The following is a 13,232-nucleotide window of genomic DNA, read 5'->3' as shown; positions in this document are numbered from 1 at the left end:
TTGAAGACTTTCATCAGGTTCCTTCTAGGCTGAATCCATAAGAACTTGTCTACCTCCAAACAAATGATAGTTACACCTTTCTTTCATAACCACCCTTGGACAGTAAACTTGCTCAGAGTGCCACACAAATCAGACAGGACTTGAGGTGAAGACTTGTGATATGAATGGAATGCCTGATTCTTAAATGATTACTTCAATAAACCAGTAAACTAGAGGCTTTATATCCTTTTATTTAGAAGTTGACATCAGAGGATTGTTTGAATTTCAAACCAGGTCATTCTAATGTAATAGCAATCAAGATTTTTCTTGTGGTGAAAATTCTTTAGGTAACTGCAAATCTGCCATTTTAAAAAAATAGGGATATGTGCATTTTTATCTGATATTGTGAAGATAAATCCCCTTGCAGTTAGTTGGCAGAACGAGTCCTAATGCTATACTAAACATTTTTTAAATAGCAACTTTACCTAAACAAAGATTTTAATGCTATCTAATTTATCGTAACACCCTGAGGCAGTTATTAAAATCTCCAGTTGTTGGATACAGAAACTGAAGCTCAGAGAGTAGAAGCACTGGTTACACCAGTGAGAGGAGAAGGAGGGAACTGGCTCCCCAGCACCCCCAGCAGGTGAGCAGTACTGAGATTATTTCCGCCTCCTTCCTTGAGTGCTCCCGGGCCCAGGCTGGGGTCTACCCTCTGCAGGCACTTGGTAAAGGAGGGGCCTGCGTGCTGACAGGACTCCCAGATCACCAGGTCTGCAAACCCAATCCAAGCAGAACGCGGGATGCTGAATGAGTTCAAGGGTGAGATGCAGTATGAAGATTTCCACGTTGGTAACTGGGGACTACCTGCTGCAGACAAAAGACACCTGGTTATGCTACTGTCCAGAAGGCAGAGTCAATCCTAATTGACAGCCTCTGCTCATTCAATGTTATTAATGTTTAATCTTACCTCACTGCTTTCTACTAAGACTTTTGAAACTAGGGCTTTAAAACTGTTAGAAGGAAGACTTTTAAGACGCAGAGAATGCATCAAGACCAGAAAGTGCAAAAGGGACAAGGTAAAGCAGAGCTGGCGGGGTACCTCAAAACATCACAACCTAAGCTCAGGATTAGGACCAGCGACCCCTGGACAGTGTGTCTGTCGAGCATTTCCTATACCACATAATTAACTCTTTTTTTTTTTTACAGCAAAATTGTCAATGATTAAAAAATACATTCCAAAGTTTGGCTGATGAAAAACCTCATTTACAGAAAAACAAGAATGCCTTGTGGTGAGAAGAATAACGTTTCTCTTAGTAAAGTAGTAATCTTCAACAACCAAATAATTTGTGGTTATGAATAATGATTGTAACATAAACAGGGTAGATTGAAAATATCATCCCCAGAAATAGTATCATCAATTCTCCAAAATAAATTTGGGCAAACAATCAGATTTTCAGAATTTAGAGATGAAATACATAAACATTTCTACTCAGGACGCAAGGGATGCATGACCTTGCACATATACGTATCTGGTAAAACATACCTGATTATTTGATTCAATAATCATTTTATTCAGACTTTCTGAATTGAATACAACATTGGTGAAGCCACGTAGAAACAGAAGGTTATGAAGCAAGTAACATACTACATACAATGTAGGAAGTAGCTGCACTTCAGCAATCAAGGCAAATATCTGAGTTCCTCAAAACAAAACTTCAGTTAGTGAAAGTGTACACATAACATGCACACACTGACATACTGAAAGAGACGATAAGATTTCAGTCCATTCCTACCCCTACTCCAGGCTGAATGCTGACTTCTCACAGCCTCAGGGGAAGGGTAGGGATGGGGTGGAAAGAATGCTGACAGGTTCAAGATAATTCTTTAAGTATATGCCTCCAAGGGGTTTCCTTCTTAATCTGGCACAGCCAATCCATAAATATGCCTTCAATGGCTCTTTAAAGCTAGGAATTACAAACCATGATGCATGAGCCCATATTCACCCAACTGCTTTTGATCAGTCCATAAGCCACGTATTTTTAAATGAATCAACAACAAAAAAGAAAATAATAATATTTTGTGACACATGAAGCATAAATGAAATTCAAATTTGTTGTCCATAAAGTTTTGTGGAATGCAGCCAAACCCATTCCTTTAAGTATTGTGTATAGCTGCCTTGGGTCTTAAACTACGTACCATTTGGTCCTTCTAAAAAATGTTTACCGACTCTGATTTACATAACCAAGGTATAGTGTGGTCTCCATTGCCCTTGCCTCTTGCTTGGGGAAAAAACAAGAATGAGACAGGCCTCAGCAGAACTGCACAATGACCTCTCCAGTACATCAAGATCTGTTCAAGCTTTAATAAGAATTGGAACTTGCTTCTCTACTATATCCCCTGGAAAAAGACGTATTTAACACCAGATATAAATTTACTCTTTTTAAAGCATCATTACAACCCAGAGACCCACCTATAAGGATGGGCAGGGGACTCTGCGTTACTTGTACTTGGTAATACCTACCAAATGTGGATTACTAACAAACAAAATGGCAGTCAGACGAGAATTAGTTGGGAGAAAATATGTCTATCATGCTGCTTCGGAGAAAAAAAAAAGGTATATAATTAAATATAAAACCATTATCTTCTATTATACTACACATGGAATTAAATATTAAAAGGACTCAACGTAGAATCAATTTTTAAAGTCATTAATTGTAATTACATAATCTTATGCAAATCTTTCATCATAAGGAACAAATTGTTACTCTTAAGTTTTTGCATTCTCTGCAGGGACCTACAAATTCCTTCCCTTTCCTCCCTTTTAAAAAACAAAAGAGACATGGATGAGCGTTAGGAGAGCATCATTCAAGCTGCAAAGGCATCAAAAACATTTCTGTTATTCAACAAGCTGGCCAAGGAAATATCAAGAGAAAAATATAAAAATGGTGGCTTTCTTAGTGTTCACATGTCATCAGAATTTCAGTGCTGACTAGACTAGTGCATGACAGACAGTATTATAGATATAATTTCTATATTTACTGTTATCCACACATGTAACTTTTATATGTAAATTATACAGAAACATCCCTGCCCTGCAGATACTTAGGATATCTACATGTATAACTATCTTAAAGCACATTAATAAAAGAAGTTCAACAGTGGTTTAAGCATTCAGCCTAGTTAACAAAGAAGCTCTGTAACTAATACTCCTCTAGAGGACAATTTAGTCAGCAGGGCACCGACTCGATTCTTCTTTTACAAGTACGATCAGATCTATGTTGCCTGTAAAGAATAGAGAGACCTTAATGCATCTCATTCTAACTAAGGCACCTTCAAGCTACAGTGCTTTCATTTATCTTGCTGGAAAGCTGGCAGGTAAGGTAATTGCAGGGAGGACTTTTTTTAAGGGGTTAGAGTCCCCACACCCCAAGGCATTCCTTAAATCCTTCCTCTCTTTTGATGGAGTGATTGGTAGAGCAATGACTTCATGGGCTCATGAATAGTAAATTCATTATTTTGCCATCACAATTTGATTTGGTAAAATCTTGCTATCAAATTGGGTTTTCAATATCTGACATCACTCAAAACACTGAATATCAAAAATAACGTAACTCCTACTGTCAACAGTTAATTCTTTTTAAATCACTGCCTTAGTAAAACAAAACAAAGCTTGTTTTGCTTTAAAATTTCATTTAAATGAAAGTTCCCTGCAAAGAATTTCCCTCTGTAACCATCTTTCTTTTACCCTCTGCCCACGTAAAATTTTCATTCTAACCGAAGTGACAAGTACGAGGGATTTTTCACTGTGCTAGAATGAAAAGCCACCAGGGAGTAATAATATCTTACCAGAAATTGGCAAGAGAAACACTTATGAATTAATACATAGCACAATATGTTACTGAAGGCAATAAGGAAAAGATGACCAGAAGAATTTTTAAAGATCTACATATAAATAAAATCTCATACAAAATTAAATATATTTTCATATCTATCTATTGTATATGATACTTCCTAAGTATTTTTACATTAATATATTATGACTTACTGCATCAAAACACATTCTTGGCTTTGATGGTACTCAGTTTATTGTAAGTTAGCTTACTAAAGGATAAATTCAGTCTATACTAGTGGTGTTTTACTCCCTTAAAAGAACTGGGAATAAATCAGAAAATTTTACTCCCTTACCTAATTAAATAAATTGTTTTCTAAAAAAGCCAATGAACTTCAAAATACTCAAAGCTGTTCTTCTCAATGCAATTAGTTGATGGTATTAGATCAGCCACTGAGATAGAACTGCAAAGCAGTGCGTGCATTTGGGCATCTCTTGCTCAGAAGCACCCCAAGAGAGCATCAGGATAAATACTGAATTAGAAATAGAGGAGATATTTCAATCAATGAGACCAATTCAGGGCTCTTGTTTAAAGATTTTAAGAGTACACAGTTAATAATTTCTCACTGTGACTTCCCCAGGGGTTAAAATGCCAGTTCAACGGTCTAAAGAAAAAGGCTCTTAGCCATCTTCAGAAGCAGAACTAGTACTCAGTCTCCTTTTTACAATATTAAGTATAAAATACAGGCATGCATTTTTTTGTTGTTGTTTTTCTCCCTCCAACTAGATCCTGTTTCTTAAGGGTAGTGACTCCTTATACCAGGTGTGGTGCTATACAGAGGATGGAGTTGACTACTCACTGGTAAATGTCACTAAAATTATAAGCTATACAGTAAAATACAGCTGCAAACGCTATACAAAGTAATCCAATACGTACAGATATTTCTAAATATTTACTATAAGCGCTCTACTGAAAACTACTGACTTAGCTATTTAAAATTCAGTAGTGACTTCTCAATTCTCTGTTTCTAGTTAACATCCAGGAGGTCAAGAATCCAGTCTCATTAGATTTTTAGTGCTTTAGAAACACACTGTAAAATTACATCATACCTTCCAACCTTATTTTGGAAATATTTTTTTGGACATATGATACAAATATACCTTGAAATTGAAATTATAACTGAGCCAACAATTTTGACTGATAAATATATACACAAAAGGAAAAACCTCACAGTGACTTTTATTTCCATGATGTTTATAGGCTTCTTTTCAGCACAAACTTGTGTGTAAGAGTGTATTTCAAGACACTTACCAAAGTCCCTGCTGCTCTCATTTGTCTAGACAGCAAATGAATTGAAAGTTTAGACTTCCTGTCAAAAGGAAAAAATGCAAAGGCACCAGAAAGACAGAATCCATGAAGAAAATCCTTCCAAGCACTAATTTTTAGGCCTTAAAAGCATCTTCTTTCCAAGATATATATACACAACTTTCTATGTAAACATGTCCAAATAACAAATATTTGTTTCTAATTATATGTGACAATATATAAAATGCAAGGCCTTAACATGCATGAAGTTAACTGGAAAAAAAAAAAAGGGACATTAATTTAACATAGTTACAAGCTACATGAATGACAAGGCCATATCCACAGCCAGGGATAACACAAGAAAAATTAATGAGTCAAAATTTATTTTAAAAGAGGAAGCGAAGAACCACATTTTGGGGAAATGACTTTTATCTGGTTTATTAACATGCTTTCTCAAGAAAAGATTCCACTATAGGTAACTCTCATTTTAAGGTGACATTTATAGGATAATCAGCTAAACTGCTATTTTGCAAAAGCAAAAGCCAGAGTTAAGCATATTATTACAGATAAATATTGTTACAGTGGTATTTTTTTTCTTTGACTATTTTAAAACCAACACCTAAAATAAAAGGTATCCATCCTCCAAGGTCCTTTGATTAAAACTCCTAATATGAAATGTGCTGCCATTTTAAATTGAGAAATGGTCAACAGGTAAGTATGAAATATGTATCATGTAAGGGAATTTTTTCCATTGCACTGGCCTCTGGGGTTTCTTAAATATTCTTAATATTTCAACTCAGCCCGTGGAGTTCTCTGCTCTTCCACTATTCACAACAGTCTTGAGAAGTTATGTAGACTAGGAAGAACAACAAATAGTCCTTTTAACAAAGTATAGGCAGTCTTGAACTTGAAAAAAATTTGGTAAGACAACTTTTGTTTATAATTTTGCTTTGGTTGCTTGGAATTTGGGACTAGCGTTCATCCGGAAGTAACATTACCTTCTTGATTAACTCCCACAACCAGCCTCACAAAAGATAATGATGATCTCAGCAACAACTATCACTACTACCACTTATTTATCTCCTTTTAAGTGCCAGAGATGTTATGTACATTTTCTTAGATGAGGAAACTATACCATCTTGTTAGCTCCAGTCCACTGTTTCAACCATGACCCGTTCTGACCTCAAGTCAAGGTCCACATCAGTGCTGAACACACTGAAGAAAACTCATGCATGAATGTTTGCTGACCCTTTATTACTCCAAGAGCACTGGCATTTTAAAGAATACACTTATAAATACAAATGATGGCATACTGGTGAAATTAAGGCTGCATAAAAAGTGAGAATACTGAATAATTTGGGGAAAGATGCCCTATCTGAGAGTTTGTAGTAGGAGCTGTGGAGAGGGTGAGTGGGAGGAGGAAGGCAAGTTTATATATGTGGGTGGATGACATTTTATATTTAGGTCTATCTGTAATGTTACACATAAATTTTCATTCTATCATGGAGACCCAAAGAAGAGAGACAAACAGCTAAACAGATAAACTATAATAAAAAGCAGAAAATTCTCTGAGACAAGGGTGAAGTAAGAGTTGCAGAATGCAGAATGGTATGTCTTCAGGCAGGGAGCACGCAGCCCAGGGGTTGATGTCTGAGTTAGGCCATCCAGCCCAGAATGTCCATCCAGACCCCTGCCTGGGTGGTGGGAAGGTGGGGGCACCTACGAGTGGAAGGGAGACGTAAGTCGGAGAATACAACAGATAAAGGCCATGTATCCAGGGCACAAAGGGCAAGAAGCACTCTGGGAAGGCATGCTCCTTTGGGAACACGAGGAGCTCGGGGTGGCTAGACATAAGCGGAGTGTGACAGAGGATAAGGCAGGCTGAGGACAGGCTGTGAATGACCTTCTATGTTTACACCATGGAAGATGGGTTTAAACTTTTAGGGAATACAGAGTCAAGAGAGGTTGCAAGAAACAGGAGAAAAAAATTGCAGAGGGGTATATCAAAATAAGACATTTTTAACTCGTCAAGAAAAAAATTCCTATTCTCAGGTGTTTATCAATAAAGAATACTTCACACATGAGTAAAACTGCAGTTGCCATTTGAGAATAAATTTGTAAATTTTTAAAACTTTATATATTTTCGCATTATACAAAATTAAACAAATGAATAACAAAACATGACTAAATAAGTAAAGTCTAGGTTAAATAGTAGTGTTCAGAAATTACCTTAACACTTTCTACACTGCAATAATTTCATGAGTTTAACAGAGTCTTCCTACTCAGTTTGGTTATATGTAAGAATCAATGGATAAAATGAACTGAAAGATATACTTCAACCTTGAAAAATTAATCATGAGTAAAATATGAGTAATATATGTCTTTAACAATTTATATTCTTAACTATATATTCTACTCCAAAAATACTGGTGATGACTCACAAGGCATTTAGCTACAAAGGGGGAAAAATCACCTAATGACTCAGAGGAGGAGGGATATAGGTTTATGGGCTGGTGCTTTACAAGTATCAGTGCCAGGCATGAAACTATAAATATTAATGACCCATGTGCTTTGAAAGCAAATTGACAAACTAACAAGATCTGTAAATATGTAAGATTTAGAGTTTCTCTACTGATTCCCATTTTTACCGCTGAAAGCATATCATAGATCTTTAGAATGGAAAAGCAAGCCACACCCCCTCTGGCAACTCTCACGGTAACAAACTTTACTGTTTACTTAGAAGTACAATGCTTAGCTTGTAGAAATTCTGAAAATAAAACTTAAAAACAAAAAGGCAGGAACCCTCAGGAGACATTTATTTCTTCACTAGTATAGCAATGAAATATTTTGAAACAGCTAGATCTAAAGAAACTGCAAATAAATTAGCAACTTAAAAAAACAAAAAACATAAAACCACACAACTCACAAATTGTACTAAGTCTATGTGGAATAAAGAGAAATTTTATTTTTGGAACAATACTAAAACTTAGTTGTTTTGACGTTTTCCCCATTCACAATTCAACCATATGGATATATGTTTGTTCTACCTCCTTCATTTTAATTTTAAAAATGTATTTTGAAATGAGTTCAGACCCACAGAAAAGTTCCAAAGATAGTACTGAGAGTTCCTGTATACCCTTCACACAGCTTTTCCCCTAATGCTAACCTTTGAAACAATCATGCATTTTTATTAAAACTATGAAATTAACATTGGTACAATACTACTAAGTAAACCATAGACTTTGTTCAGATTTTTGCAGTTTCCTTCTAGTATCTTTTCTGTCCCAGGACCACATCCAGGATTCCATGCTACATTTAGTTGCTATGGCTCCTTAGTGCCCTCCGATCTACGCCAGTTTCTCAGTTTTTCCTTGTTTTTCATGATCTTGATATTTCTGAAGTGTACGCATCAAGTATTTTGTAGACTGTCCTTCACTCTGGGTTTGCTGGTGTTAAATCATGATTAGACTGGGGTGATAGGTTTGGGGAAAGAATACCACAGAAGTGAAGTGTCCTTCCCCTGGCAACTTATCAGAGGGTGCATCATATCAACAGAGCATACCTAAAGATGATGTTAATCTTGATCATTTGGGTAAGGTGGTATCTGCCAGATTTCTCCACTATAAAGCCACTATTTTTCTGTTTCCATACTCAATGATTAGAAGGAAGTCAGACAAATCCAGCCCATACTCGAAGGAGAGGGACTGAACACATCCCAGAGGAGGTTTATCAAAGAATTTACCAATTTATGTTAAAACCATACAGCAATTAATACATATTTTGAGGAAGATGCTTTGAAGCTATACAAGAATCCTGCTTCTCCATAAAGTTTTACCCACTATTTTTAGCATTCATCAGTGGACCCTTCCTGCAGCAATTATTATCCTGGTTTTCTAATGGTGATTTTCTATTTTTTGCATTCTCTCTGTTTTTATTGTTTGTAATTCTTCTGTAAAGAAGAATTGTTCTTTCTCCATTTTTATAAGGGCAAGACAATTTTATCTTTTATATATGATGGTTTTTGTGCAATATGAGTCCTTCATAAGATGATGAAGTGATAGTTTGTCAACCACTGAATGACAGTAATATTTAAACAATATTTCCATCAATAAATACTATTAAAGCAAATAGACTAGTACTGGACTATTTAAGAATAACAAAAAACAAAATGTTGCCATTTAAGGGAGTAATATACTAAGGCAGAAAGAGGCATTTGAAGCTTGTACCATCATTTATCAGTTGTGGGCAAGACAGTTTACTTTATTCAATCATGAAATGGAGATTATAATGCTTATTCTTTATCCTATCAATGGGTCAATATAATGCAGAAAGCAAATGATACGATAATTGTGAGGACATCACTTTCAAAGTATAAAATAATATTTTCTAAAGCAAAGTTATGAATTACACACAGGATTCAGATCACTCCTGTTTCAAATAAGCTGCAAACAGAATAACAATGAAATAAATACTAAGGCTACATCATTTTGAATCCCAATTTCTTTCCTTAAATGCATACCTCCCTTTATCATAATAATGCCAACAGCTAAAAAAAAAGAAAAAAGATTCATTTGATTTCTTCATTATCTAAAGTCTACAGAGTTGAAGACTGTTTAAGATTGTCTAACTAAAAACAGAAAGCAAGTCTAACAGCTACCATATAACAGCTGAAATTTTCTAGTTTCAGAGAATTATTTTTCATACCTTCTAAATTCTTTAGAAAAATATAAAGAGTCCAGAAATTTTTTACATTATTAGTTTGACTAGATTACAGACGGAAATGTTTTGCGAAAGCTATTTTTATTTTTTAAAATGAAATTCAACACAGTACTCCCATTAGTCACACATAAAAACACACATTTTCCTTAATTTCACTCATGATTTACAGGTTCACTTAGTAAGAGGTTTCCGAAATGAGGTGTTTTTCTATTTTTGTTTAGGGTCAGTTGGTCACTGAAGTGGGGCATGACTACCAGAGATGAGCCTGGTCCTGGTATCGTAGGACTGAGAAAGCCTTCTTGACCAAAAGGGGGAAAAGAAATGAAAATACAGTTTCAGTGGCTAAGAGATTTCAAATTGAGTCAAGATGTCATTCTGGAGGTTATTCTTATGCATTGTATAGATATTCCTTTTTAGTTTCTAGTGTATTAGATAAATAACCATAAGGGAATACCTGAATCTGTTGAACATAATCAGTAGACTTGATCCTTGATGATTTCTGGATAACTATTACAGCTTTTATCATGCGACCGTGTGATTGTAAAAACCTTGTGACTGACACTCCCTTTATCCAGTGTATGGGTGGATAAGTAATAAAATATATAAATATATTATAAATAATGGGGGGGGAGTAAGGGGTATGGGATGTTTTGGGTGCTCTTTTTTATTTTTATTTTCTTCTTTATTTTGCAGTAATGAAAATGTTCTCAAATTGATTGTGGCAATGAACGCACAACTATTTCATGATACTGTGAGCCTTTGATTATATACTGTGGATGGATTATACAGTGTGTGACTATCTCAGTACAATTTCATTTTTAAAAAACATGCGTTTTTCTTAATTTCACTTATGATTCACAGGTTTACTCAGATAAGAGGTTCCCAAAATGTGGTGTTTTTCCGTTCTTATTTAGGGGCAATTGGGCACTTAATCCCCAACTGTAATTTTACATAACAATTGTTCCTAAGAGCATATAGTCATTTTGTAATAGATTCCTTCAAAACCTATTTCTCAAAAAGAGGTGGTCATAATCACACTCATGAGCTTCAGAGAGGAACTTCCAATATTAATGATGATGTTGATGGCGATAATAATACCCATAAATTTCACACTCAATCACCGGACTTCTCAGTAGAGCCAATACCATCCAACTGTATTATTGTACCTCAGACTTACAAATTATTCTGTCACTTAGAGCATGTACCCACACCCTGGAGAAGAATACAGACTTTTCTCTGATGACCACTTTACTCCACTATAAGGAGTCTCAAAGACAGCATAAACAAATTAAGGCATAGGATTCCTAAAGGCTGAAGAGTAAGATTCAGTTTTGCATGCCATCTAATACATTTGAACTGAGGAGAGAACTAAGTAATCTGACCACAAGCCTATCAGATTGCCTAATCCTTCCCCATCCTAGTAAATTTTAAGTAAGTTCTGAAGTAAAACTGGACTTAAATTCCAAACATCAGTCTGTAAATTCCTGGAAAGCAATGTGCAGGCTCCTCCCAAAACTATGTATCTCATTCTCTTCCTCTAATAAAATCAGCTTTTGTTTAAGGCAGTCATTAAATTTTAGTTTTCTTTTTAACATTTGTATCATATGCTAACAGTATTATTGCTTCTTGTATTCTGGGGGACAGTGCATACAAAAGAACCTGAGCTCTGGAACCAGATAGGTGTATTCAAAACCTAGCTTCTATCTCACTAACCCAGAGGACTCAGGCCAATCACTCACTCCCCCATACGCCTCCATTTCCTAATCTGAATGTAGCCTGGGGATAAAAGTATCTCACAGTGTGGCTGGGAGAGTTAAACGAGCTGCTGTATACAGACAAAGTGCTCATGAGACATTGTTTTCAACAGGGAATTTATAGTAATAACATAGTGGATAAAAGCCTGAATTCTAGAGTAAGATAACAGTCTGAAATCAAGTCCTGGCTCCATCATTTCCTCATGGAACCTTGAGCAAGTTATTTAACCTCAGTGAGCTTCAATTCCACTTTTCATAAAATGGGGAAAATTACACACCATGATGAGAATTACTAGAATTATGAATGAGAAGGATTAAGCACACAGTAGATGCTCAATAAATGATAGCTACGTATTTAAATACATAATACAGACACTTGAGACACAAACAGTTTATTTTTAACACTGCTTGCTACATAAAACACGTTTTGAGTACAGGACAAAGAACTTGTAAATGAATTTTTGGAAAAATAACATTTATAAGATGGAATGAGCAAATAGGGACATGAATGCATCCTTCCATTTTTAAACAAATATTTACCAGATAATTATGTGTTAGGTAAAGATTTCTTTATTATGTTAATAATCAGCAATATTTTATTAAGCAAATAGCCTTTGGTACTTCTTTAAAATGTAGTGATAGTGTTACCAATGAAATTACACAAAGTAAAACTGTAAGTAAACACTGCATACCAGAGAGGGAATTGGTTGGAAAAGATAATCAGTCCAGGATGAGAAGCCAGGCAGCCTGGGTTCGAGTCCTTGCTCCAATACTGCTTAGTGGTGTGACGTTTGACAGGTGACCCCTAAGCCTCAGTTTAGTCACCTATAATGTATCTATGTCCCAAAGAGCCTGAGAAAACTAAATGAGCTAGTAGAGAATCCATTTAATAAATAAAAGCCATTTTTATTTTTATATGTTACATAGTATGAAAACAAATTTAAAATGAAATAACAAGAAAACTGGATGCCTATAATGGCAAAAAAATTAGAAACCACCTGAATGTCAATCAGTAGTGGGCTACTTAGAAATATACAGTAATTATTTTAAATGCATATTTAAAATGATGTAATATTTATTGAAAAGAAAGGTGTCCATATTGTTGAGTGAAAACCAAGTAACAGCAGGAAATAAGAAACATGATCTAATTTATGTAAAATGTATAAAATATTATGCAAATATATGCATACATATAAAATATATGTATGAATATAGAGTATATATTTTACTGCTTAGATAGTGGTGACTGCTTAATAAAACGTTAACAGTAGTTACTTTGAGGCAATGGGATTTAGGTGGATTTTTACTTTCTTTTTTGTACTAGGAGTAGTTATTTTACAAAAATGCTGAAGCATTTTTATAAAAGAAATAAAAGAGGACCCTGGAGATTTTAACACTCGTTAGCACATAGCTACAACACAGCTTAATGAACAGAGTATTAATTTATGCCCATTCTAAGGCAAACAAACAAATGAGTTTTAAAAAAAAAAGTCCATTTAAAAGATGGGAAACAGGTGAAAGTAGCAGCATGAGATCATCTTAGTATTTTCAGAATATATATTCAAGCTTACTGCAAAATACAGTAATAAAGTGACAAGGCAAATTTGGACAAAGAGAAATTATGCTCACATGCACAGTCTGC

General features: G+C 35.1%; 1 protein-coding gene across 8 annotated transcripts in view; it reads right to left on the bottom strand.

Moving 5' to 3' along the window:
• The window catches only part of ARID1B (AT-rich interaction domain 1B), a 510,581-nt gene that overhangs the window by 137,164 nt on the left and 360,185 nt on the right, over positions 1–13,232 (bottom strand). The window lies entirely within an intron of this gene.

This window comes from Choloepus didactylus, chromosome 2 (assembly GCF_015220235.1).
Source record: "Choloepus didactylus isolate mChoDid1 chromosome 2, mChoDid1.pri, whole genome shotgun sequence".
NCBI classification, from domain to species: Eukaryota; Metazoa; Chordata; class Mammalia; order Pilosa; family Megalonychidae; genus Choloepus; species Choloepus didactylus.
This window is presented reverse-complemented; position numbering and strand designations above follow the sequence as displayed.